Source organism: Rattus rattus, chromosome 7 (assembly GCF_011064425.1).
Source record: "Rattus rattus isolate New Zealand chromosome 7, Rrattus_CSIRO_v1, whole genome shotgun sequence".
NCBI classification, from domain to species: Eukaryota; Metazoa; Chordata; class Mammalia; order Rodentia; family Muridae; genus Rattus; species Rattus rattus.
The window spans coordinates 79,040,862-79,068,655 of NC_046160.1; the positions used below are offsets into that span (position 1 = coordinate 79,040,862).

Here is a 27,794-nt window from a genome sequence, read left to right on the forward strand (position 1 = left end):
AGTTCTACCACAAGACATAGCTAAATCACTCCTGGGCATATAACCAAAAGAGGCTCCTTACCTATTGGAGGGATAAGGACAGCAACCCATCCATAAAACCTTTGACCCAAAATGTGAACTGCTTACAAAATGTGCAGGGACAAAGATGGAGCAGAGACTGAGAGAATGGCCAACCAGGGACAGACCCAAATTGAGGCCCATCTTATGGGCAATAACCATATTCTGACACTATTAGTGATTGTCAAGCTTGCAAACAGGTCCTAGTATAACTGTCCTCTGACAGGCTCCTCCAAGCAGCTGATAGAAACAGTTGCAGAGACCCATAGAGGGAGTTTGAGGAGTCTTGTGGAAGAGTTGCAGGAAGGATTGAGGGACCTGAAGAGAATAGGGACTGCATAGGAAGATCAACAGAGTCAACTAACCTGGACCCTGGGGGCTCCTAGAGACTGAACCACTAACTAAAGAGCAAGCATGTGTTGGACCTAGGTTCTTACCACGCATCCCCCTCCCCAAACTCCACACATATGTAGCAGATGGTTCTCACCACAGCTAGAGCAGGGGCTGTCTCTGAATCTGTTGCCTGCCTGTAGATCCTGTTCCCCTAACTGGGCTGTCTTGTTTGGCCTCTGTTGGAGAGAATGCACCTAGTCCTGCAGTGAGTTGATGTGCTAGGTGGGGTGTGATACCTAGGGGCCTCCCCCATCCCACAGGGGAAGGGGAGAGAGAGGAGTGGGGGAAGGAGCCATGTGGGTGGAACGGGGAGGAGAAGGTCTAATATTGGGATGCAAAGCGAATAAATAAACAAATTAATGAAAATAAGTTAGCTTTGTGGCCAGACCTTGTAGCACATGCCTTTAAACCCAACACTTAGAAGGCAGAGGTGGGTGAATCCAGTGATTCATATGACTTTGATGCTAGCTTGGTCTACATAAAGAATTTCAGGACGGCCAGGAGCACAGAGAGACCCTGTCTCAAAAAGAGCTTCTTTGTGTTCCAGTCTCACTGTTATTTAAGACCCACAAAAAATAGGTATAGTAGTCTTTCTATACCTATCACCTGCAATCCATCCCTTGTCCTGGAGTCTGTTCCAGCCATAGCACCATTTGGGACTAAGCTTGGACCAGCTTAGCTAGAATCAGGGAAGGCATCCCCTCTATAACTATTGCTTGCAACTCTTTAGCTACTAGGCTGATTACTAGAGCCCTACTGCTACCTGAGGCCCAACCCAGCATGGACCAGAATCAGACATGAACATCTTCATACTTCACAGCCTTCCACCCCTATGCAGTATTTGGATTGTGCTTTACTGAACTATCTCATTGGATTTACTCTGATGTTGACAAGGGAAGGCAGTCCCCTTATCTCCACTGTGATTCCTCTATGGCCCCCATAAGTCTTTTCTAGTCAACTCTTCCAAAGCAGCAGCATAATGGAAGCCTGGTAAGACTATCACCTAGAATCCCCTTACTCATTCCCACCTCCCTTAATAATCCAGTCCACAACTTACCTCTAAGGATGAAACACAGAGCAAAAGACACAACTAACAAATAAAATCCAGTGTTTCCAAAGGAGAGAGACTTAGGTGAAATTCAACACACTGAATTCTAAATAACCCTCATAAACATGTTCAAAGCATTCAAGAATTTAGAGAACATGAACACCTGAATGAACTGAGAGAAAAGGAGCAGGTTGAATGAGCATACAAATAAATCAATGAAACAAAGAAGTAATTTTAGTATATGAAAATGAATTGAATGCAGAGATAGAAATACTAGAGAAAACCCAAACTGTAATAAATCTGGAGATGAAAATTTCCAAGTAGTCAAGTGAAAAGTTAAGGAGAAAGTTCCATCAACAGAATAGATTAAGTAGAAGACAGAATATTTGTTCTTGAAAGCAAGGTAGAATCCTATACTAAAAGGGAATGAAAAAAATTAAATGTGTGACTAGAACATGTAGGCATTTAGCACACCATGATAACTGCCCTCAGTTATAAAACTATGTCTACAAAACACCACAAATCATCAAAATGCCAAGAATTAATACACATCCTTCAATACTAACTGAATATTAAAGGTCTCAATACTCCAGTGAAAAGACTCAAACTAACAGATTGGATGAGAAAACAGGATTCATCTTTTAGTGTCTGCAAGAAACATACACCAAAACAAAGAAAAATAATACCTTTGAGTAAAAAGATGAAAAATGATGTTTTAAGGAAACTGAAGTTTGAAAAGAAGTTAATATATTTATTCTACCATTAGACAAAATAGACTTCAAACAAAAACAAAATGGAAGAGATAAAGAAGGCTACTTCATTTTCATTAAAAAAAAAAAAAACACAACAACCCATCAAAAGGTGGTTGAAATTCTAAACATATGTTCACCAAACACAGATGTTTCAAACAAACATTAGATTTAAAGCCACAAATTCATCCTAGCACAGTAGTTGTAGGGACTTCAGCATTCCACTTACACCAAGAGACAGGCCATCTAGGATAAAATTAAACAAAGAAACATTGGAATTGTGACATCATTAATCAAATAGACTTAACAGAAGTCTACAGAATATTTTTGCCAAAGACTAAAGAACATGATTCTTCTTAGGAACACATGGAACACCTCAAAATAAACCACATTTTAGGACATTAGAAAAAAAAACTATCTGATATGAAGATCTAAAAATCTTGTTTTGTGTGTGTGTGTGTGTGTGTGTGTGTGTGTGTGTGTGTGTGATTACAATGGTAGCAATAGTCTAGGAATTGCACAAAGTGTGTGAATTCATGAGGCTAATCGACATGCTATTGAATGGTAATTGAGTCAATGAAGAATCAAAAAGAAATTTTTTAAAAAAAATAATGAAAAAAACATTAAAATCTCTGGGATACACTAAAAATTTCCTAAGGAAAACATTTATAGTGATAAATACTTATGTAAAAATTTTGATATCAAGTATATAATATAATGAATCACCTTAAGACCCTGTAAAAATGAGAACAAATAGAATCTAAAAATAGCAGATGGAATAAAAATAATTAAGATTAGGGAAAAATCAGTGAAAAAGAAACAATGCATGAGATTAATAAAATGAAGAGTTGGTTCTTTGAAAAGATTAACCAAATTACAAATCCTCAGCTAAATTAATGAAAATAAAACGAGAAGACATAAGCTAGTAAAACCAGAGAAGAAAAGTTAACAACAGATATCAATGAAATATAAAAACATCATGGAGGTTACCATAAAAATCTATATTCTACTCAACTGGAAACCCTGAAAATATTAGATGCTTTTCTTAATGAGTATGACCTACCCAAAATAAGCCAAGGTGTAATAAATAAACAGAACTACAACCAACAATTAGACTAAATTAACAATAAAATCTTCCAACAAAACCAATCATAAGACCAGGCAGATTCACTGAAGAATTCTACCAGATCTTCAAAAAGAACTTCCATCAGTATTATTGAAATTATACCACAAAATAGTAATCAATGACTCCAAACTCTTAAATCAGTATTAGCATGATGTCAAAATCATATGACACCACAAAAGAAAATTATAGACTGGTTTTCCTGATTAATATTGATTCAGAAATTTGCATTGAAATACTTACAAACTGTACTGAAAATCACATAAAACAACTTTACCTCACAATTAAGATGACTTCATTCTAGGCAGAGAAGGAATGGTCCAATATACATAAATCAATAAATGTAGTTCACTACATGAATAGATTCAATTATGGAAATCACATGTTTATCTCAACTGACTCAAAAAAAGCCTTTGATAGAATGCAACATCCCTACATGATAAAAGTTGTATGGAGACCAGGGATGGAAGAGACATACCTCACAATAATAAAGTCTATATATATGACAAACGTCTGACCAACATAATCATAAACAGTGAAGAATTTAACCATTCCTATGAAGATAAGGGAAAAGACAAGGGTATCTACTCTTTCCATTTCTATGCAGTGTAATGCTTAACGTCTTAGCTAGAACAACAAAATAAGAAAAAAAGAAATAGAAGGGAACAAATAAGAAGTAAGGAAGTCAAAAGTATCAAGTTTTATAGATAATAATGAATATATATCACATTATATATATTCATATGTATGTATATATGAACTTCAGTACACAATTAAAATATTTTAGCATCTCAGATAAGTTGTAGAACACAAAATTAATGCACCAAATCAATACCATTTCTTAGTGTTAGTGCTAACCATACTGGAAAAGAAATCAGTGAAACAATGCCACTTACAGTAGCCACCAAAACCAAAGGTGCCTAAGGACAAACCCAGTTAAGAATATGAAATCCCCGTTCTTGCAATGGGCAAAGCGACTCCTTGGTGGTGGTGGTGTTTTTATATCAGTCAGGGGCAGAGCAAATGGCAGTTCATCCTAGCTTGATACCTGGCTTGGTGGCCAAAGCTATTTTATGCCTAGGACAAGTAAAAATCAAATCAAATCAAATCCAGGGAGTGCAGTGTGAGAAGAGGAAGACCTACAAAAACCTGTTCCTCCATGTCATGCTATATAGGCAGAAAAAGACATCCACAGACCTGCCTTCTGGCCCACAGCCCCATCTACCACCACCCAGCACGGCATGGGAGGAGGAAGACAGATAGAGCTTGTGGACCACCACGCCACCCACAGACCTGCCCTCTGGTGCATAGCACAGGCAGGTCACAGACACCTGCTTGCCCAGAGGATGTCATCCAGGGGCTAGCCTGTCCTGTAACTCTAGCCTGCAGGAGCCAACAAAATGCGCAAGTATGTTGTGATAGATAAGGAAGAGAAGTGGGGTGGTTTGAGCATTATAAAGAGAAATGGTAGTACTGGCTTTGAAGGCATGAAGAGGTCATGGAGAGCAGCTGAGGCTTGGTACTGTGAAAAGCCAGGAAAGGCCAATGGTGAACGTGCAGCCTCAGTTACATTTGATGGTCCAGGACTGAAAGGGTCATGCAAAGAAGTTGAGGCTTGGCACACTAAGGGAACTACTGGTGAAGCCTAGTTACAGTGAGAAACCCCAGCCTGTTAGAGATGCCAGTACCATGGGATGGCCACCAGGATCAGTAGCAGCAATGGAGGGAGTCAATCAGACCCCTGGAATGCTATAGAGGACAGAGCTGTAGATGTGACTCAAGCCCTTTGGAAGAGTCCAGAAGATCATGTGTGGAACAAGAAGCTGAAAAGTTGAAGTCTCTTGGATACCCCAAGATGTTAGAGAGGTCAGAGACATGGGATACCTGTTGAGGAAAGCTGATAACAAGGAGTGGAACCAGTCCAAGAGAAAGAATTGTGTTTTAGTCAACAAAGCTGAAAGGAGTTGGTGATCTGAAGAGCACTTTGACATGAGACATGAAGATGCAGAGTTTGGAGTTTTCCCAGCTGGCTTTTGGTCTTGCTTTGGTCTAGTTCCTCACTGTAACATTTTGGAATGGTAATGTATATCCTGTGATGTTGAAGAAATGTCATCTGCTCTTTGAATTTGATTTCTTAAGGCATTACAGTTAAGAGATTGCATGAATCTCAGAAGAGACTTTGAACTTTGGGCTTTTAACACTGTTGAGACTGTTATAGACTGTGGGACTTTTGAGTTGGACTAAATGTATTTACATTATGCTATGCCTAGGTATGGCCTTCATATAGACTCATGGGTTTGAACAAGCCTATGAGGGCTAGGGAGTAGAATGTGGTGATTTGAATATGCTTGGTGCAGGGAGTGGCACTATTAGGAGGTGTGGCCACTTTGGAGGTAGCATGTCATTGTAGAGGTGAGCTTTGAGAGAACTTCCTCCTAGCTGCCTAAGGATGCCAGTCTTCTCCTGTTTGCCTTTGGAACAAGATGTAGTAATTTTCAGCTCCTCCAGTGCAATGCCTGCCTAGATGCTGTTATACTTCCCACCATGATGATAATGGACTGAACCTCAGAACCTGTAAGTCAGCCCCAATTAAATGTCCTTTATAAGAGTTGCCTTGGTCATGGTGTCTCTTCACAGCAATAGAAGCCCAAACTAAGACAGGGCATGAGAGCAGGAGGACTGATCATGCCTCCTGCTATTGGTGGCTTAGCTGGACCCGTGCTGGAGGGCTCACCCAGGTGGTGAGCTCTGACCAGCCCAGTTAACTCCCAGGCCAAGATTCAAGTCTCTGAGTTGGCCCACCTCAGAAGTCTATATCACCTGTGAATAGTTGGGATATATTAAAGGTTCTAGTACTGGTGATACAAAGCTGCAGTATCCCCACAACACAGGGTTACAACAGGATAACCGGGAGAATCCAAAACTGATGTCACAAAAGCCAAAGATCTCAAGGTAGATCATTAACTTATTGTAACAAACATTTACAAGTGAAGAATGTGGGCAGAGGGTTATATTGTGGGACACAGGGTGGCATACTACAGTTTCCATGATGAGATATTTTCTATACTTTTTGTTTGTGTATTATTTATTGGTGGGGGAGGTTGCAAGGGTGGAGGGCAGATAGGAGGAGACCAGGAGATGAACAGAACTGGGGTTCATGATGTGAAACTCACAAAAATAAATAAGATGCTAAAAAAATAAGGTGAAATATTTCTACGATGAAAATCTCAAGACATTTAAGAAAGAAATTGAAGACATGGGGAGATTGGAAAACCTTCCATGCTCATGGAACAGAAGAATCAATATTGTGAAAATGGCCATCGTACTGGTTGTCATAGTCCTCCCTAGTCTCTAGCTCTTATATTCTTTTTCCCCCTTTTTCTTCAATGATCCCTGGACCTTGGAGTGAGAAGGACGGTTAAAGGTTGTCTATTTATGCTTGAGCACTCCACAGGCATAATTTGGCTGATTGTAAGACTCTTTATTAATTTCTTTCTCCTGGAAAAGGTGGATTCTCCAATGAGGACTGAGAGCTGTGCTAATCTTTGGATATAGAAATAACTATTAAGTAGACAGAAGTGGGGTTGGGGATTTAGCTCAGTGGTAGAGCGCTTGCCTAGCAAGCACAAGGCCCTGGGTTCGGTCCCCAGCTCCAAAAAAAAAATAATAATAATAATAATCTAGTAGTTCCCTAGGGCTTATGAACTTTCCAGGCCCTAATTCTTGGCAAGATGAGTATTACTAGGTGTAAGTTTCTTGTGGAGTAGGGTTAAGCACAAAGCTGTTAGTACCCTCATAACACTCATGTCATTATTGCACCAATGAGCATGTTTTGCCAGGTTGGTCATGGTACCTTACAGGATTTACAGCCAACTAAGACTATTGATGACATTTCCCTCTCAACACAGTACTTATATAGAACCTGCATAGCACCTTCTCATACTACAAAAGCTAGTCAGCTACTTTGTTCTATCTAACCAAGTGTGTGTGGCATCTTCAGCAATAAGAGCTCATCATCAAGTTCTGGTAAACAACCAAGAACAATAGCAATCATTTTTATTTATATTGTTTAAGGCTCTTTGAAGACACTCTGACCCATGGTTTTAAGGGAAGAATTTCAATCTGGAACTGGGCATTTTATTTAGCAACCAATAGCATCGCAGGGTGTAGCTCTATTTAAACATTTTTTTGATAATGATAGAGGACTTTATTTTTTTATTAGATACTTTGTGTATTTGCATGTCTTTTTTCAAATTTTATTTTTCTTGGATAGTTTATGTATTTACATTTCAAATATTATCCCTGTTCCTGGTTTCCCCTCTGGAATGCCCCTATCCCATACCCCTTCCCTTGCTTCTATCTAGGTGCTCCCTCTCCCGCCCACTGTTAGTGCTCCACCACTTCCCTACACTGGGGAATTGAGCCTTCACAGGACCAGGAACCTCTCCTCCTATTGATGCCAGATAATGCCTTGCTCTGCTACACATGTGGCTAGAGCCATGGGTCCCTCCATTTGGTTGGTGGTTTAGTCCCTGGAAGCTCTTGAGTGAGGGGTCAGCCTGGTTGGTTGACATTGTTGTTCTTCTTATGGGGTTGCAAACCCCTTCAGCTACTTCACTCCTTTCTCTAACTCTTCCATTGGGAACGCTGTTTTGAGTTCAATGGTTGCCTGCAAGCATCTGCCTCTGTATTTGTCAGGCTCTGGCAGAGCCTCTCAGAAGACAGCTATAACAGCTATAACAGGCTCCTATCAGCAAGCGCTTCTCAGCATCCACAACAGTGTCTGGGGTTGATATTTGTATATGGGATGGATCTCCAGGTGGGGCAGTCTCTGGGTGGTCTTTCCTTCAGTCTCTGCTCCACACTTTGACCCTGTATTTCCGGTAGATAGGAGCAATTCTGAGTTAAAAATTTGAAGATGAGTGGGTGGCCCCATCCCCCAACTGGGGGGCCTTGCCTAACCTCCGGATATGGTCTCTACAAGTTCTCCCTCCCATTTGTTGGGTATTTAAACTGTTGGGTCCTAGGAGTCTCTTGCTTTCCTAGCATCTGGGACTTGCTGGTGCCTACCCCCCCAGTTCCCTATTCCCCATTGCTACATACCTCTACTCAAATTCCTGACCCTCTGTATATCATCCCTGTCTCCTCCCATACCCAATCTTACCTCCCTTTCCCCCTCCCCCTCCTTCCTCCCTCCCAAGTCCCTTCTACCCTCTACCTCCCATGAGAATTTTGTTCCCCCTTCTAAGAAGGATGGAAGCATCCACATTTTGGTCTTCCTTCTTCATGAGCTTCATATGGTCCGTGAATTGTATCTTGGGTATTCCAAGCTTTTTGCCTAATATCCACTTATTTAGTGAGTGCATACTATGTGTGTTCTTTTGTGATTGGGTTACCTCACTCAGGGTGATACTCAGGATGATATTTTCTAGTTCCAACCATTTGACTAAGAATTTCATGTAGTCGTTTTTAATAGCTGAATGGTACTCCACTGTGCAAATGTACCACATTTTCTGTATCCATTCCTCTGTTGAAGGACATCTGGGTAGTTTCTAGCTTCTGGTTATCATAAATAAGGGTGCTATGACAATAGTGGAGCATGTGTCCTTGTTATATGTTGGAGCATCTTTTGGGTATATGCTGAGGAGTGGTCTAGCAGGATCCTCAAGTAGTACTATCTCCAATTTTCTGAGGAACCTCCAGACTGATTTCCACAGTGGTTGTACCAGCTTGCAATCCCACCAACAATGGAGGAGTGTTCCTCTTTCTCTACATCTTCATGTGCATCTGCTGTTACCTGAGTTTTTGATCTTAACCATTTTGACTGGTGTGAGGTAGAATCTCAGGGTTCTTTTGATTTACATTTCCCTGATGACTAAGGATGTTGAACATTTCTTTAGGTGCTTCTTGGCCATTTAATATTCCTCAGTTGAGAAATCTTTGTTTAACTCTGTACCCCATTTTTTAAACAGGATTATTTGGTTCTCTGGAGTCTAACTTCTTGAGTTCTTTTTATACATTGGATATCAGCCCTCTATTGATTGTAGGATCGGTAAAGATCTTTTCCCAATCTTTTGGTTGCTGTTTTGTCCTAATGACAGTTTACTTTGTCTCCCAGAAGCTTTGCAATTTTATGGGGTTCCATTTGTCGATTCTTCATGTTAGAGCATAAGCCACTGTTGTTCTATTCAGGAAAATTTCCTGAGTGCCCATGTGTTTGAGGCTCTTCCCCAATTTTTCATCTATTAATTTGAGTGTATCTGGTTTTATGTGGAGGTCCTTGATCTTGAGTCATGTACAGGGTGATAAGAATAGGTTGATTTGAATTCTTCTACATGCTGACCTCCAGTTTAACCAATACCATTTGTTGAAAATGCTACCTTTTTTCAACTGGATGGTTTTAGCTCCTTTGTCAAAGATTAAGTGACCATAAGTGTGTGGATTCATTTCTGGGTCTTCAATCTATTCCATTGACCTACTTTTGTATCTCTTTACCAATACTATGCAGTTTTTACCATTTTATCCATGACCTCATGGAGGTCAGGGATAGTGATTTCTCCAGGTGTTCTTTAATTGTTGAGGAGTTTTTGCTCTCCTGGGATTTTTGTTATTCCAAATGAATTTGCAAATTGCTATTTCTAACTTTATGAAGAATTGGGCTGGAATTTTGATGGGGATTTCATTGAATCTGTAGATTGCTTTTGCCAAGATGGCCATTTTTACTATACTAATACTGCCGATCCATGAACATGGGAGATCTTTTCATATTCTGAGATCTTCAATTACTTTCTTCAGGTCTGTCTTTATAAGTTACTTGACCTTTTCACCTTACTGTTTTTAATATTATTTCTTTGTTTTGTGCATTTGATGTTTTGATTATTATGTGACAGGAGGAATTTCTTTTCTGGTCCAATCTATTTGGAGTTCTGTAGGATTCTTGTATATTTCTTGGCATCTCTTTCTTTAGGTTAGGGGAGTTTTCTTCTGTAATTTTGTTGAAGATATTTACTGGCCCTTTAAGTTGGGAATCTTTACTCTCTTCTATACCTATTATTCTTAGGTTTGATCTCATTGAATCCTGGATTTCCTGGATGTTTTGGGTTAGGAGCTTTTAGCATTTTGCATTTTCTTTGACTATTGTGTCAATGTTTTCTATGGATTCTCTTTATCTCTTGTATTCTGTTGATGATGCTTGCATCTGTGTCTCCTGATCTCTTTCCTAGGTTTTCTATCTCCAGGGTGTTTCACTTTGTGATATCTTTATTGTTTCTATTTCCATGTTTAGGTCCTGGATGGTTTTGTTCAATTCCTTCACCTGTTTGGTTGTATTTTCCTGTAATTCTTTAAGGGATTTTTCCTCTTTAAAGACTTCTACTTGTTTACCTGTATTGTCCTGTATTTCTTTAAGGGAGTTATTTATGTCTTCCTGAAAGTCCTCTATTGTCATCAAAATATGTGATTTTAAATCCAAATCTTGCTTTTCCGCTGTGTTGGGGTATCTAGGACTTGCTGTGGTGGGAGAACTGGCTTCTCATGATGCCAAGTTGCCTTGGTTTCTGTTGCTTAGGTTTTTGCACTTGCCTCTCGCCATCTGGCTATCTCTGGTGTTAGTTGGTCTCGCTGTCTCTGACTGGCGCTTGTCCCTCCTGAGGGCCTGTGAGCCAGTGTTCTTAGGTGTGTCAGTACTCCTGGGAGACCAGCTCTCTCTGGATAGGATTTGGGTGTGGAGAGCTGTGTCACAGGGTTAGTTCCTGAGTGCTGATAGAAACTGAAAGGATCCTGCCCCTGGCTGTTTCACAGTTCCTGTGCCTGGTTTGCTCCTGACTGATCCCTCTTTGGCCAGTTATTGGAGTAAAAGTAGTGGTTCCACTTGTGAGCTTAGGAGTGACTGTGGTCCTGGAATACTAGCTCTCTCCGGGTGGGTTTGGGTACAGAGAGCTGTGAGACAGCCTTAGCTCCAGGGTGCAGATCTTAAACATTTTTATATGATGTGTATGTGTAGACTCTGGTGAGATGAGATTTAGGAAGACCATGATAGAGTACCTACCCCACACTATGTAGCAGCTCCATCTGGTTATTATAATTATGTGAAAAAACTGTTAAATTAGTAAGTACACATGTGGTATTATAGCCATCTCTATTCTAGAGTCTTGGGTGACTGCTTTAATCCCTTATGTACGCAGAGTTGGAGAATTAGAAAGTGGGTCACAGGTCACAAAAAAAGAGTATGCTGAACTTCAGCGCATGTAGCTGTAGAATCAGTTCTTTTCAACTGTATTTTAAGGGACACCTTAACCTCTGACTGGTGAGGTTGAAACATGAAGTCAGGCTCTCTTGAATTCTCTTCTCACTCTTGGCACCTTTAAGTTCTGTCTGCTTTGGTAGAAACATAAAGTTGGGAAGTTGGGGAACATCCTGCACATTGAATGCTATTTGTTTCTATAAGAAACACTTATCTATCTTGATAGAGAGAAAGCACTCTCTATCTTGTTCTCAGTGATAAACTTTGAGTATACTCCATTGTGCTGTCTAAAGAAAATTAAGTGTCTCTCATGCTTTACAAAACTCAATGTAAATTAGCTGCCTAAATGCAGATGTAGAAGTTCATATTTATACTATATCAAGACTTATTTTTATTTTGATTTCTTTTTCTCCCTTCCTATGTTCTTGGTGATAGTAAATGTCTGATTTTAGACACATCATTTCAATGCTTTTGCTGTCTAACTGTAAGCCTCTTGTTCTGCTGCATTTGCTAGATGGTACATGAAATGTGGTCAAGTTTACTTTTTATTTAGAACTATTTATTCATGATTAGGAATTCATCATTGTTACTTTCTTAGGTCCACTCTGGCATGCTCCATTTTTATTGACTGATAAGCTTTTGACTAACAGAATTGGCATATAATTATTTCTGATCTTTTCAGACTTTTCCCCAGTTATGTAAGAAGAGAAGAACAGCGGGGTGGTGTCAAGGTCAAGGTATTTAGATCCCTGTGGGGTCATCTCCCACAGGCACATCTCATTAAAAAACTACCTCTACCAGAAGAAAGGACTCAGGTGAGAGAACACAGAGCTGAGGACAACAAAATGATAAGACATACTGAAGACCGGAGGGGTTCCTGCCTCACCCCTCTGCCTACTCCGAGCAACCACTGAGAGATGCATTTCACTTTGGATGTAGAGAATTCGAAGCTTCCAACTAGACACCTAGTTCCTATTCAAATTCCCACAACCTCTACCATGTGACCAATTGCTGGACCCTTGGTAATCTAAGAAGCAAAGATAATGCCCACCATTAACTATCCTTCAATCTCAGCGGAGCAGAGAAGATTCAAGACTCCAATCTGTGGAGTCGAGGGTGCCAGAGTTAGGGCAGGGCTTAGATGTCAGTTCTAGGATCACAGTTATGAGACCCAGAACCCAAAAGAGCCTCAAAGTCTCTGTACAGGACAGAACTAATAGATGGGGCCTCCAGGGCTGAGGCCTGTGTACTGTGAGGAAAGATTTGAGCTTCTGCCTTCGTTTTTAGATGTGGATTGGCCTTGGCCATATCCATTCTCTTCCTGTGCTGTGAATACCCCAGAAATGTTAAACTCAGGCATGACCCACATCAGCCATACTTACCAGGACTGACTGCCTTTATTACCTGTTCCTACCATTCACTGATTTTGTTTTGACTAAGTATCTCACACATCCTAGGCTGGCCTCAGACTTGCTATAAACCAGAAATACCTTGACCTGGAACTTCTCTCCGTTTGTCTTTACCTCCCAGGTACAGGGATGCAGGCCTTATTTTCACATCCAGTTTACGCATTGGTGGCCATTGAACCCTGGGCTTTGTGCATGTCAGACAAGTACTCTATTTTCTGAGCTATACCTCCAGCTTTGCAAACACTTTCCTTGAGACAGAGGCCTGGATTCTGGTGAGATGAGCTTGTATCTTGGACTATATCATTACCAGTTATTGTACAGTCCTTTATGCATCCCTGAGACTGCAGGGATGTGACTGTGAGACTGGTGTGACACACCTGTTTTACTAGGTAGAAACCAACTTTGTTCCAACCCTGGGCACCATAGCAAGGCACAAAATCTGATCTATTTGGTTTAAGCCATGGTAGTGAATATTAGATTTTGTCCTGCAGCTCAGTCTTGGGCCCTAGCTTGGTGTTTCCCTTCCCCCTGGCTGAGCCTTTTAGCCTGCTATAGCAAGAAGTTGTTTACACCCTTGGCAGCTGCTCTTAGCCCCTGATTTGGGGCTGGGATTTTCCATGGCACCCTTCCTCCACGCCGAGCCTTCCAGCTTGTTGTTGTTAAGAAGTTGTTTATGCCCCTGATTGGGCCCGGGACTTTTCACCACACAGACTTTTCCTGTTTTCCTGGTTGGGGATTTTCACCTGCCTTGTTGTTTTCCATGGCTTTTGCCTCCGGTATATAAGGAGATCTCAGTAAATCATTGGTGGTACTCACTGAAAATGGGTGACCCGTGTACGTGTTTTCTTTCAATCCCGCAGACCTACGCCCGATATTCACACACTGGCGGCACAGGCGCCGACATCTTAGTACTTGTGAAAACTAGCACTGAGCAGATCTTGACATCCTTGCTTCCCAGGCCTACCTACAGATGGAGGTCTGGACTAGCGCTGGTGTCAATGGAAGACATGTGCCCCTGAGTGGTTACATTTGTAGACTATTCCTTTTTGTGCTCAGGTTCTTTGACACACTGGCAGTACATCTGGGGCAAACTTGGACTTGAATTGCTTAAGATCATTACTACTATAGAAATAGTGACATTGCACCAAAAGCAAACTTCTGGAAAAATTGGACCCGGCTGTCCACAGCTAAAAATAGTGAAAATGACTATAAGTTCTGAAAAAATGAGCTGCTTGTTTAGACTTTCTGGAAAGACAGGCACAAACAAAGCCAGATGAGGAAGACTGGAACAGCTGACCCTGCAATGCTCAGGCACTGTGCACACCAATAATCATCAAGAGGCTGCAGAAAATGCTGTCCTCACCTGGTAATCAAAGTGTCTGAAGCTGACCAGACAGTGACTAGGATGGGAGAATGCTTAGAAAATTAAAGGAGCTGCTTTAAGGAAACCAAATCATTTCAAAGAAAAGGCATAACAATATTTCAAAATTCTAGTCAAGAGATCTGACAAAGATATGGAAGCAATTAAAAATAGTCAGAGGTTCTTCAGCCGAGAAATACATCCCATGAAATAGCAGCACAGATCAAAGATAAAAAATAATTAGCAGGCTCAAGACAGGTTACGTGAAAATATACAGTTGGTAAAGAAAAAATAATGAGGAAGAATAAAGAAAACTTATGGGAACATTGGGACATTTTAAAATGAGCAAATTATTTGAGTTAATAGGGCTCAGAAAGGTTTGAGAAAACTGAGAGGGATAGGAAACTAACACAAAGAAGCAACAACAGAGAATCCACCTAAGAGTGGGATACATATATACAGATGTATGAAGGTGAGAGGTCACCCGTCAAATTTACACTCAACTAAGTTTACTCACAAAACGTGATAGTCAAGCTCTCAAAGGTGAAAGATAAAACGAAAATTATCAATGTTGAAAGAGAAGGGAACTACATGAAACATGCTATTTTGCCTGAGTGGATCTTGAGTGGAACTTCCCAGGCCAGGGGAGAATGACATGAGACTTTCAGAGTATTGAAGAAAAAGTTGTCAATCAAGAATACTGTGCCTAGGGCTGGAGAGATGGCTCAGCGGTTAAGAGCACTGACTGCTCTTCCAGAGGTTCTGAGTTCAATTCCCAGCAACCACATGGAGGCTCACAACCATCTGTAATGGGAACTGATGCCCTCTTCTGGTGTGTCTGAAGACAGCTACAGTGTACTCATATATACTAAATAAAAAGAATATTTAAAAAAAAGAATACTGTGCCTAAGGTATACTTTTGAAACGAAGGACAACGATTTGTTTTCCAGAATATGCCATTTTCTCTACTGATGAGTAAAATTCCTTTGTGTATACATACCTCATCTTCTTTATCCATTAATATGCAATCAGCAGGATAAGGTGTTTCCATTTCCTTGTTATGAGTAATGAAGTAAGAAACATGGATATAAAAGTGTCTTTGTGGTAGGATATGAAGTCTCTGTGTATGAATGATTTGGATATGTGTGTGTGTGTGTGTGTGTGTGTGTGTGTGTGTGTGTGTGGGTGTGTGTGTATGTGTGTGTGTGTTGTGTGTGTGTGTGTGTGTGTGTGTGTGTGTGTGTGTGTGTGTGTGTGTGTGTGTGTGTGTGTGTGTGTGTGTGTGTGTGTGTATGTGTGTGTGTGTGTGTGTGTGTGTGTGTGTGTGTGTATGTGTGTGTGTGTATGTGTGTGTGTGTATGTGTGTGTGTATGTGTGTGTATGTGTGTATGTGTGTGTGTATGTGTGTGTGTGTGTGTGTGTGTGTGTGTGTATGTGTGTGTGTGTGTGTGTGTGTGTGTGTGTGTCTGCAATGGTATATCGGGTTATGGTAGTTCTGTTTTTAACACTCAAAGCCTCCACATTGATTTACATAATAACAAGTAGTTTTCACTTCCATCAGCAGTGGCGTGAAATTCCCACTTCCTGGCCAGCATTTGTGACCGGTTTTGTTGATCATAGCTATTTACTGGGATAAGATGACACTACAAAGCATTTCCCTAAGAGACAGGGCTTTTGAAAACTTTTAAAAATACTGGATTGTCATGTTTCTTCTTTTGCATACTTTCTCTTTATTTTGTTAACCCATTTGTTAATTGAAAAGTATTACATTAATCTAGACACAAACTCAGAAACACACATACACACACGCACGCACAAACACACACATCAAAAAAATAAAAAATAAAAAACAAAACCACACACTCTTTCCTGTATGTGACTCTTAGCTTCTAATTTATCCCATGTATGTATATAAGTGGAAATAAATGTGAGAAATAAATGTGGGTAAAGCTTAAAAGCTTAGAAAGGAGATGAAGAGAGGGTAAAAGGGATGCTGAGGATAGGGGGAGAGGGGAGGACACGTGACATGAAAGTGGGAAGAAAATGGGGGTACAGGACAGAGCAGAAGTTGGGCAGAGAAAAGAATCAACTATAACAATTTTTATTGAAAATGGCATAATGATACTTAATATATGCTAATTAAAAATGAAAAACACTTGATGTATAAGTTAAAATTTAATCATTATAAATAGTTAAAAAGAAATGAAGGAGAGAACAAAAATCTGAGAACTGTATTTCTACTGATTGTCTTTAAAAGGAATTCTTTAGTAGTATAAACATGGTGAGTAAATCACATCATTAGTGTAAAGACTGAAAAACAAAAAACTGAAAATGACTCCCTTATTATGTTAAGATATCGACAGCATAGAATGATGTAAAACGGAATGAAAAATAAAAATGTGGGGAAAACGGAATACTAACATAGTTTTCCTACTGGTTTGTGTCCTTTAGTTTTACCTCTGTTCATTTATATCATCTCTGTAAGGCACTGGGAACATTGGAGACGAAGAGGTGGAAAGAGCCAGACGACATGGAAAAGGGGTCTGAAATGTTATTTCTGGGTAAGACACAGATATTGCGATCATTAACTTACACAGCTGCAGCTGCCGTCCCTGGGTCTGCACAAGAAAGGGTTTACCAACCACTAGGGATGGATGGAGGAGAGACACCTCACTGCTGAACTGTTTGCTACTGACACATGCACATTCTCTCTCTCTCTCTCTCTCTCTCTCTCTCTCTCTCTCTCTCTCTCTCTCTCTCTCTCGTGTGTGTGTGAGTGTGTGCGTGTGTGTGTGTTTTGCCATAATCTGTATGTGAAGATCAGAGGACAGCTTGTAGAAGTTAGTTGTTCTTTTTTTCACCGTATGGGACCAAACTTAGGTTGTCAAGTTTGGCAGCAAGTACTCTAATCTGCTGAATGATTTCTCTGTGCCAACTGTTGTCTATTAAAAATTATCTTTCTCTTTATCTCCCCCTTTCATTTTACACACACACACACACACACACACACACACACACACACACACACACACACATATATATGTATATTAAAATTTCCCATTGTTGGGCTGGAGAGATGGCTCAGTGGTTAAGAGGACTGACTGCTCTTCCAGAGGTCCAGAGTTCAATTCCCAGCAACCACATGGCGGCTCACAACCATCTGTAATGGGATCTAATGCCCTCTTCTGGTGTGTCTGAAGACAGCTACAGTGTACTTACATACATAAAATAAATAACTTAAAAAAATTCCCATTGTTGGACATGCTATATAATACTGTAATTTAAAAAAAAACCAGTATTTTGGTTTATTGTGTAATATGTAGGTATTATTCTGACATTTTAAGCCTACCATTTTACCATGAGTATTTCTCTATACTAGTTTAAAAATTATGAATAGTTTGGAATGGTCGAGGAATATATTTCACTTATGTGTTTAAATACTGTTTTTACTCCTATTTTAGTAGTTATTTTACATTTATTTATATATAATAAAACAATATGAGCACCTTTGGTGCTAAACCTTGTTGTGTTTCTGTTGCTTTCTCGTTCTAGATACTTACGCATAGGTTTTGCAGGACACAGGTCTTGACATCACGAAGCTCTCTGATTACAAAGCAGTGTCCGTCTGCACCCTCGCTTCCACTGTGTTACTTTCATCCCACATGGTTTCATTATTCTCGTTATTCCTAACATTTGATCTGAATTGTTTCCACGAGTTTTTAAGCGACAAACCAAAAGGGAAGTGTTAAGTTATGAAGAATGATTCTCATTGTACTCAAATCACAGAGTTGGTGTTATGAACTAGACTTTCACAGCTGACCCTGTCCCAAAGCCCATACTCTTTCCTCTACCAGGATGATTTCAACTCAGAGGACACACATACAGTATTGTTGAATTTGTCCTTCTTTTTCTTGATTGCCAAGGCTGTATTTGAATGCTACAAATGTTTTAATAGGGTCCAGTTTCTACTTTTAATTTTCAGTTAAACAAGGCATTATCAGTATTACTTCGTTAGTTTCTTTCTTTTGAGGAAAACAGTCACAAAGTTGAGGTTAACTGAAAAGAGATTTATTCAGGGGTGGTCCTGTGAAGCTTAAGGGAGACGGGGCAGTAATCAGGGAGAGCATCACAAGTTCCCTACAGGAGGGAAGGCCTGGTTGTGAGGAGCCTCAGAACTCAACAACAGTTCTGATGACCATTCAGCCAGGCCAGTGTCCTGTGTCAAACTTCTCATTGGAGGACTGTGTTTCAGGCCAGAGCTGACTGGTACTACAGCCTCCCAGGCTCTAGTGCTTGTAGCAGCTCTGGATGGTCAATGAATTTCACTCCCACCATGGAGATTTTAGTGGTATGACATCATGGCTGACATAATTATGCATGAGCTTAGTGTGTGAATAAGACAGTACTAGCATCTGATGACGAAAAGAGAGGTCTCTGTCTATCCTCAGCCTTATTCAATTCTGTTCTCTATAAATCAATCACACTTAATTTTCTTACCTAGTTCTTGGATTTTTTGTATTCACAAATGATATTTTATATTGATATTTTTGGATTTTGCTCATTGTCCATGTTGATATCTATAATTATGTAAGGCAAAATTTTTGTCTCATTTACATAAGCTATAGTTAGATATTCAGTGGTTTTTACAAATATTCACATTGAATCAATAAGGTCTTATGGCTATATATACTTTCTTTTTTTTTTTTCTTTTTTTCTTTTTTTCTTTTTTTTTTTTTTTTGAGCTGGGGACGGAACCCAGGGCCTTGCGCCATAGGCAAGCGCTCTACCACTGAGCTAAATCCCAACCCCTATATATACTTTCATAAACAACTTTTTATCTGTTGTGGAGTTGATAAATATGTTGTTTGTGATAGGATGTGGCTTGACATCTATTTATCGCAAACCTCCTTCTGTGATTGTCTTCATTTTGGAAGACATTCATAGTATACAGCTAGCATGTTGTAGTAGCCAATTAATGCTACTCAAATCAAGCCTGGTAGTGGTACATGTTGCTATCTGCCCAAAGTTCTAGGTTCTCAAATGAAAGACACATACAGGCAGCCTTATATTTTAATATGCCTTAAACAACTCAATAGCTGGGCTACTTCCTAACCTCCACATGGCTGATGTACTTTCTGTTAGTCCCAACTAATCACTTACTAAAACCTATATTTCATCTTGGCTGCCCCAGACCCAGACCCGCAGCCCTCCTGGTCCATGATTCTTGACTGTTACATGATGACTATGCTTTCTCCTCTGCACCTCTCATGCCTGGTGTCTACTTAGCTCTTTTTCCTTCTTCCTCAATTCCTTGCCCGGGAATCCTAAAAGTCACGCCTCTGTCTCCCTGCCCAGACACTGGCTGCTGGCAACTTCCTTTACCAATCAAAACCAACTGGGGGGCAGGGACCTTCAGCCTCTTACGTGTGGACGTGCAGATTCATGCACAATTTTGGGGATCCAGTTAACATAATAGAAGCATTAGATCAAACTACATCACTAGTATGTAAGTTAGCCAGCACTAGAGCTAAGAACAGAACAGGTTAGTATCTGCAAGTATTTGTTGAGTAGACAGAATGAAGGAATAACAAAAGGTTGCTTAGGGATCTTTAAGATAAAGGCAGTGATTTGGTAAGGGGCTCTGAGACTCTTACAGCTAGAATTTTCATGAAGAGTACATCAAGCCGCACCATTGGCATGCTAATATAAACTAAAGCATAGGTGCACTGGCAGAATTAGCAAATTCATGCATGCCCTTTAAACTGTGTAACTCATGCCCAATTTCTAAGCTTCCCAAAAGTTAACTGTCCTTACCATCAAAGTAAAGTGGAGTGCTCTTGTTTACCAGAGCTAGATGAGTGGTTCTCTTTCTGCTTTCTTCTTCTTTTGATAGCTTATGACACAGCATCCAGCAAATACCTTTGAAGTATATGGTAACAGCAGAGGCAGGATGAGATCCTTGGAATTTTTGGGACCAGAGTTACAAATGGTTGTAAGTCATCACATGGGTACTGAGAATTGAACCCAGCAAGTGTTCTTAACACTGATCAGTATCTCCAAGATTGATCACCTATGACTTAATCTGATGGGAAATAGTATGTGTCAAGAACCTAGTGTGCCTATCCCTCATCTGTGTGCTGGCACAAGCTTGTAATCCTAGCACTCAGGAGGCTGAGGGAGAAGGATTGTCATGGGTTAGCCTGGACTACATAGAGAGCCAGGAAAGCCTGAGCAACATAGCGAAACTGATACTTGCCTACCCCTGTGGTGAAACAAACAAAAAACTATTTTGTCCTTTTGGGCCTCTGACTTAACCATTGTAAGTATATTTGCAAGTATAGTTCTCCAAGAAATGAATTCTAAATCCAGAGCAAATGCAATCTCATTCCTCCTGATTACATCTCACCGTGACATTTCCTGTTTTCCTTAACATGCCAAGTTTCAATCTGTAGGGCACAACAAAGTATTACCAACTCCCAAAGCCCATCCTCTTAGTACATTTGTATAAGAGTTTTTGCTTTCTTAGAAATGCTAAAAAAAATAGTTATTAAGGTGAAGCACTTTCCCCCTGGAACATTCTGCATTTATGTCCTGCTAGCTGAGGAGCTTGCTGTAGTGGAACTGCCTTGTCCTATTAAGGACTCTGGCTAGCATTTAGAATTTGTATTGGCAGGATTAATTGCAGAGACTTGTTTGCATGGATTTGCTGTAGATAAATTACAGCTTGATATTACTTTCCTACTCTTTCACCATTTGAAATGGAGTCTCGTATGCCTATCCAAAGATGAAGCTACAAGGTTTCATCGGAATTGAAAGGTTTATTTGGACTTTTGCATGACAGATTGCAGTATAAGGGAGCAGTAAAGGGTTGACAATTTATTGTCTCCTATTATATGAATGTGACCACTCTTGCAAATCACCAGAACGGAAGTTAGTCAGAAGTCAGAGCTGTAGCTTCATATATCCTTGTCTTGCAATGCTCTGGGTAGCTGACTTTCAGTCAGAAAACTCGGGTTGTACTTGGGTGATCTTACACAGAAAAGATAAGGTAAGAGGTGCAGTATCATCTAAGAAGGGAAGAAATTTAGCTTCCTTTTTGGTATAATGTGAAGATGCTTTGATTCAGTCATGAACTATAGAAAACTGACTTCCGTGAATGAGACCACTGCTATGCTGAAGGCAGCCAGTGATTGATCTTGCTAGAGGTCAGCTGATGCAGGGGGTAGGGTAACCATGTTTTATAATTTTGCTCATTTGCCTTACCAAGAACCAGGGAATGGATAGTGACACTATGAATTCTACTGAGGACTGAAGCCAATATGAGAGCTCATATGGTGTGTGTGTGTGTGTGTGTGTGTTTGTGTGTGTGTGTGTTTGTGTGTTTGTGTGTGTATGTGTGTGTGTGTATGTGTGTGTGTATGTGTGTGTGTATGTATGTGTGTGTGTGTGTGTGTGTGTGTGTGTGTGTATGCACAGAGGGGCCTCTAAACATTGAGTATATTATGTCAGGCAGTTCATATCTGAGCTCCTTTAATAAAGAATTATGATCAATTAATGAATGAAATGGTGAGAAGAGGAAAGTGACCACAGACTCATTTTGCTTCTGAGAGCAGATAGCCATTCTTCCCCATCTCTTTATTATATGACCTCTATACTTCTACTCTGGTAGATATTTGAAGAAACAACGACCTGAATATTATTTAGATTTAAATAAGTGAGGATGTTTTCATTAGTCAGGAACATTTATTAAGCACTTAATGGCAACAGGATTCTAGAACCTGAGACCACGCTTATGCTACTTTGTGATTTCCATTATAGTTTGGGAAGAGGAGAGAGGGGAAGACAGGGATAGATTGGATTTGCAGAGCACCCCATGAGAAGGAATATGTATCTGGTAGTGTAAACCAGAGAGTGGGAGGTCACAGCCTTAGAGGGGGACATACCTCTACTGTTTTATTAAATGGGCTTGCAGCCAAATTGCCTTTTAAATATTTATGTCATAGCCCAATATCAGTGCTGGTTTCTGCCTTGGCCAGACATGTTTCTTTTTGAAGTGGGCAGTCATTAATGCAATGACTCAGCAGCTGGTCAAAGTGCCAAGAAAAGGTGACTTGTAAGTGCTCAACTTTATGTGTGATGTCTATATCACTTGCTTCAAGACCCAGAGAGCATCATGGGAATGTGGAGGCAGAAGCATGTAAGACTTGGACGGTGGAGAGAAGTGTTATGGTAAACTCTTCAACACAAATAAGCCCAGGCAAAGAAAATACAACTCAATTAATATGAATACAATCTACGAACCTAGATTGGGCAGATCTACCACTACACTATTCTATTCCTCAGCTATGAGATAGATCCCTTATAACTTGTGACTTCTCCAGGCCACGGGCTTCAGCTCCATCTTCCTTCCATCTCCTCCTCCTCTCCTCTTCTTTTCTCCCCTCTCCCCAACTCTTCAGTTTCGCCTTCCCTTCCCCTACCCAATCACTGGCTCTTACCTTTATTTTACAAGTTAAAATGGGGAGAAAGTTCTGATGAAGTCACCTGAATCCGTGATCCACTCTTTGTCTTGGGCAAGCATAATTAGCATCGACTACAAACAGCATCAGGGCAACACACAGAGAAGTGCTGTACCATCGTATGAATATATCATGGCAATTGCAATCACGTGGACACTACCTGCTCAATAACTGCACACGTGAAAGAACTGGAAGTTGCAGAGGTGGGGCAAGTTAGGAAGAAAGTAGCTATCAGGAGATCGAGGGGGTAGAGAGGGTAGTGGAAAACTAATGCAGTTATAATACAGTGCATACATGGACGGCACTGTAAGGAATGAATTAAGGAAAGGTGCTCTAGGTGGTGATAAAATCAGGGTATAAGAAGTGGTGAAGTTGTTTAAATATTGTTATGTATAGTTAGGTTACATCCCTCAATAACCTGTGGAGACCTAGATGAGAATGATGGCCAACTGTATATGTGGGGGGGGGCATTTCAGAATAAATGGTGAGACACGTGCTGCAAATGACTAAGTTCCACAGAAACCCAATGTCCTTTAGCTGAAAAGCTGCTGTGAGCTCCCAGGGCCTTTCCCATCACAGCCAGCCATCCTGTCTTGGGAACTCCTTCGACTTGCTTCTTTTAAGACTGGCATTAGCCATTTTGTTAAGTTCAAGCTACTCAAGGTGTCTAACACTAATTTACATCTCTCAAATCCACAAAGCAAGTTTTATGGTTTCTGTTTTTGGAGATGAAAAAGCCAAGTCCTCCAAGTCCTAGATAGATATATGAGTTTTGTAACAGTGACATATCAGGCACTAAATGGACTTTCTCTAATTCTCCGGCCTCTTTTGCCAGGTTACAGGGCTCACAGCGTTAGTCTGATTTGTTTCTGCTCACGAAGAACCAGTAAATCTACACACACACACACACACACACACACACACACACACACACACACACAAATCATGTTAATAATTTCCTTTTAACATTTACTTTGCACCTGAATCTCAAGACTTGTTTTAGTTTTCCTCTTCTTTACTTAGCCAATACATCAAAGGCCCATTGATGCCTCTGCTGAGCCCATCACAGTCTGAAGTGAGAATCTGTGCGGTTCTGTGATGTGTTTGAGGACAGTGAACGCGCCATTTCTTTTAATTTATCAGCCTGGGTTTCTGTGAAGATGAGCGTGAATAACACTTCAATTCCTGTGTCAATTCAGTTGGTACTTGTTGGGTACTTCCACTGTGCAGTGCGCCATGCTGGCTATTGTAATGGCCACAAAGATGAGCTGTCTATCAAAGGAACACACACTAACAGCAAAGCTAGCATGGTCCTTTCACAGTACTACAAGGCTCTCACAAGACTAAAGGGAAACAGAGAGGACCACAAAGACCTCCAGATTTTACTTCATTTTTGTAATTTTAATTTGATGACTACATTGCCCTCTATAATGGATACAATTCACTTTAGTAGTCATTGTTCTCACCGGAACTTTAGTAGTCTTATGCATCTGAGCCTATGAAGCAGAGTTCAAAAGTCCAAGGCATTGAATAGAGAGTACATGCAGCTTTCTCAGTAGGTTTTTAAAAAGAAATATTGTTATTAATGATTAGTAATTATTTGGCTTTGTATGAGATTGTAGAGACTACTTTGTGACTATGATATAGAGTGATGATATCAAGAATCAGTTTCAATAACATAACTTTAAAATAATAATCCTCAGAATAAATAAAATTTTCCTCCTGCAAAAGACATGAATTAACTCTCTCTCTCTCTCTGTGGATATAATTTTAAATTATGTTGATTGGAGAATAAATCAGGAGAACTGCATATGAGTATATGAATGTTTAAATAATTATAGTTAATTTAAGTATCCTTGGGAGAGCTTTAACTGCTCAAGTGAGCATTTGCTTAATTTAAATTGAATTAAAAGTGATCTATGGGAGAAGGAGTTTTTCAAGTGCAACGCAAGTTTCATGAAAAAGAGAGGAATCAGAAGTGTTGTGTTGCAAAAATCTAGCATTACAAAGATGGAGTTTTAAGCCATAGCGATGCAGATATTTTTCAATATTACATTGATACAAAATTACATTGTCAGTTGGTTCTCTGGAGGGAAGAAAACTTTCTGCCAAAGTTTTTTTTCTTTCTTAAATCCCTGTAGCCATAGAGGTTTAAAAAAGGGTTCATTTCTTGCTTTCAAATTTAGAGCCTCTAGGAAATTCCCTGAAGGATAATTTTATGCAGAGCATATTAAAATATCCCAGTCTTTTCTCACCTTCTCATAAAGGAGGTAGATTACATAAGGGCCCGATAAGTAATTTAAGGTAGGTGCCGGAGCAGACTCTTTGTTTTAGCAATGTATTTTTGGAGACTTGCATAAGAAAACCAACATAAGAGTTATCTGTTATTTTCCTGATGGGAATCTCTTGGGCATGGTTTGAATCTCAAAATCATCATTTTATTTGGCATCTAATTTTCATGGAAAAACCCTGCCATAAGTGGGAATAGGAGAGACCACTTTGGGGGAGGGCTAGGGGAATTAGGTGTGACTTGCAAACAAATGTGGGTAGGATCTCTCCTACTTGTTCTCTGCCATCATTGTATCTTGAATCCTTGTGGCTGAAGGGCCACAAAGCTGTCTCTTTGATCCCTAGTTAGGTAATGTCATTTAGCTGAAGGAAAACAGGCGATAGAAAACTGATGAAAACCTTAAGAAAAGATCTAAAATAGTCTAAAACTTCTTCCATAGCATATAGAGGAGGAGATGAGGTTCAAGGTAAGCTGATCAAGCTCTTGAGTGGTGGGGATGCTGTGTAGGGAAGAGTTAAGGTATCTAGCCTACAATTACCTTAAGAAGGGCCTGGTTGCAACAACTGCTCTCGGTTGGCATCGGTGTACTTAGTTTAAGGAATATCCCCATAGTCCCTTCACTGGTGGCTGTAGTTTGTTTTCCCTAACTTGCTTGTGTATATCTGAGAGTCTGGAATGTTGATATATATGAGCAGAACTGTGAACTGTTTACATGATTAGGTTACAGTGAAAATCTTGGATACCAGGTGGATGTTGTGATTCCCTGGTAGTCAGCATTTCACATGTCATGCCTGGGTTCTAAAGGGATTAAGAGACCCTGTGTGATCCTATAGAGTCAAGACTCTTGGATGATTGTTTCTATTTTATTTTTTATACTCTACCCTTTGTATCTTTTTTCTTTAGGTGAGTCCATCTAAGATATCACTGTGAGCTTGAGGACTCCTGGCACAAAGCCATAGCTGTAAGGTTTAAAGGTGAAATGAAAAATGTGCTGTGAGATGTGGTATATTCTGGAACTCAGCCTGAAGAAGTTTAAAATAATTTTTTATGATTAATAAACTTTTGGTGACCTTGTCCAGAAATTAACTTACATACTCTAAGGTCTTTTTACTCTGAGAGAAATAAAATGAATTAAAGAAGGTTGTCCTATGTAGTTTCTCCTTTTCCCCAACATAAACAAAATCTGTTGAATTTAGTATAGTACAAGAGTAATGAGCAGCCTGTTAAGGAATGTTTGGGTGGAATAATTGTATTTCCTAGAGTGCAGACACAGGTAATCCTTCATCTGAGAGACCATTTTGTGAAGTAATAGGATAATATCTAAGGCTAGGAGCCTTATAAAGTAAAGTTGTCTTATCTCATGATTATGAAGGCCCAGGAGAATGATACTGACATCTACTTGACTTCTGGTGGGAACCAAGTCTTTCTAAAGAGACCCAACTCACTCTTCAGTTAAAGAATAAAATATAGGGGTTGGGGATTTAGCTCAGTGGTAGAGCGCTTGCCTAACAAGTAAAAAGCCCTGCTCCCCCCAAAAAGAATAAAATATAGTCAAATATTACATAATTAATAGAAAATAGTGAGAAGCAGCAATAGAGCTTAGACAAAAGAAAAAACCTAGGACCTTCCTGTTAGATGGAGTACTAAGGATGGAGATCTTATTTTTGAGTCTGCTAATACAGAATTACCCCAGATATGGGAGTGCAGGCAGTAGACCATAGCTGGAGGTTGTGATACCTTAAGCCAAACAAGGTGGGGCAGCATGCAGACTGAGCCTTCATTTCTTGTAAGAATCTTGACCTCACCAGGAACTTTTTGTACATACCCCTGTGGACACAGCCAATGACACAGCTATTATGAGCTCTTCCTGAAGATCAAATGTTTTCCTGATGCTCAAAGTGGCAGTGCATGGACAGCATCAAGAGTATAGCTATCCCAGAGGACCTGAGTTTGTGCTTTGGTATATCCCCTAAACATGGGTCTTGAAAGGAACAACTTGATCACTGGATTCTGAGCTAAAGACCATAGGCCAGCCTTTTGGTGCTCTGGGATTTGATGTGCAAAACCACTTGGCTTGATCTTCTGCCTTTTCATAGAAAGCTGGATCACCAATCTTGTGCTTTCTTGAATTCTCCCTATCACAGCCTGTTTTAAGCTCAGAGAATGAACTTGCTTAAAACCAACCCAGGGGTTTGGTCTGAAAGTGACTTCTTATCCAAACTAGCATTAGAGACAAAATTCATTGCATCATTAATAAGCCCCTGTTTTATCTTTCTGACTTAAGGTTATCTTAGTAAGTGTTTGATTTTCAAAGATAAATTAGAAAATATTTCCTGGAAGCCTATATGATGTGCAATGTAGTTGTATGGCTCTTTTTGCTTTTTGGAGACTTAAAGTTTTACAAAAGCATGAAGAGGTTGCTATTCTGTATTACTGAAAACTGAAAAAATTAGCATTGAAGATACTGGATCCTTGTACAAACAAACAAAATTGGATTTCTCTCTGTTCTGTTTGCTGTTGTTAGGCCTGTTTTAAGGGTGAGAGACATAGAATCATGTAGTTTTGGTTCTGCCTCATTCTTACCATGAACTATTGGCTAGAATC

General features: G+C 40.0%; 1 pseudogene; it reads left to right on the forward strand.

Annotated features, from left to right (window-relative positions):
• The first annotated feature begins 4,324 nt into the window (after positions 1-4,324).
• Positions 4,325-4,460, forward strand: LOC116906433 (annotated as a pseudogene).
• Positions 4,461-27,794: the final 23,334 nt, after the last annotated feature.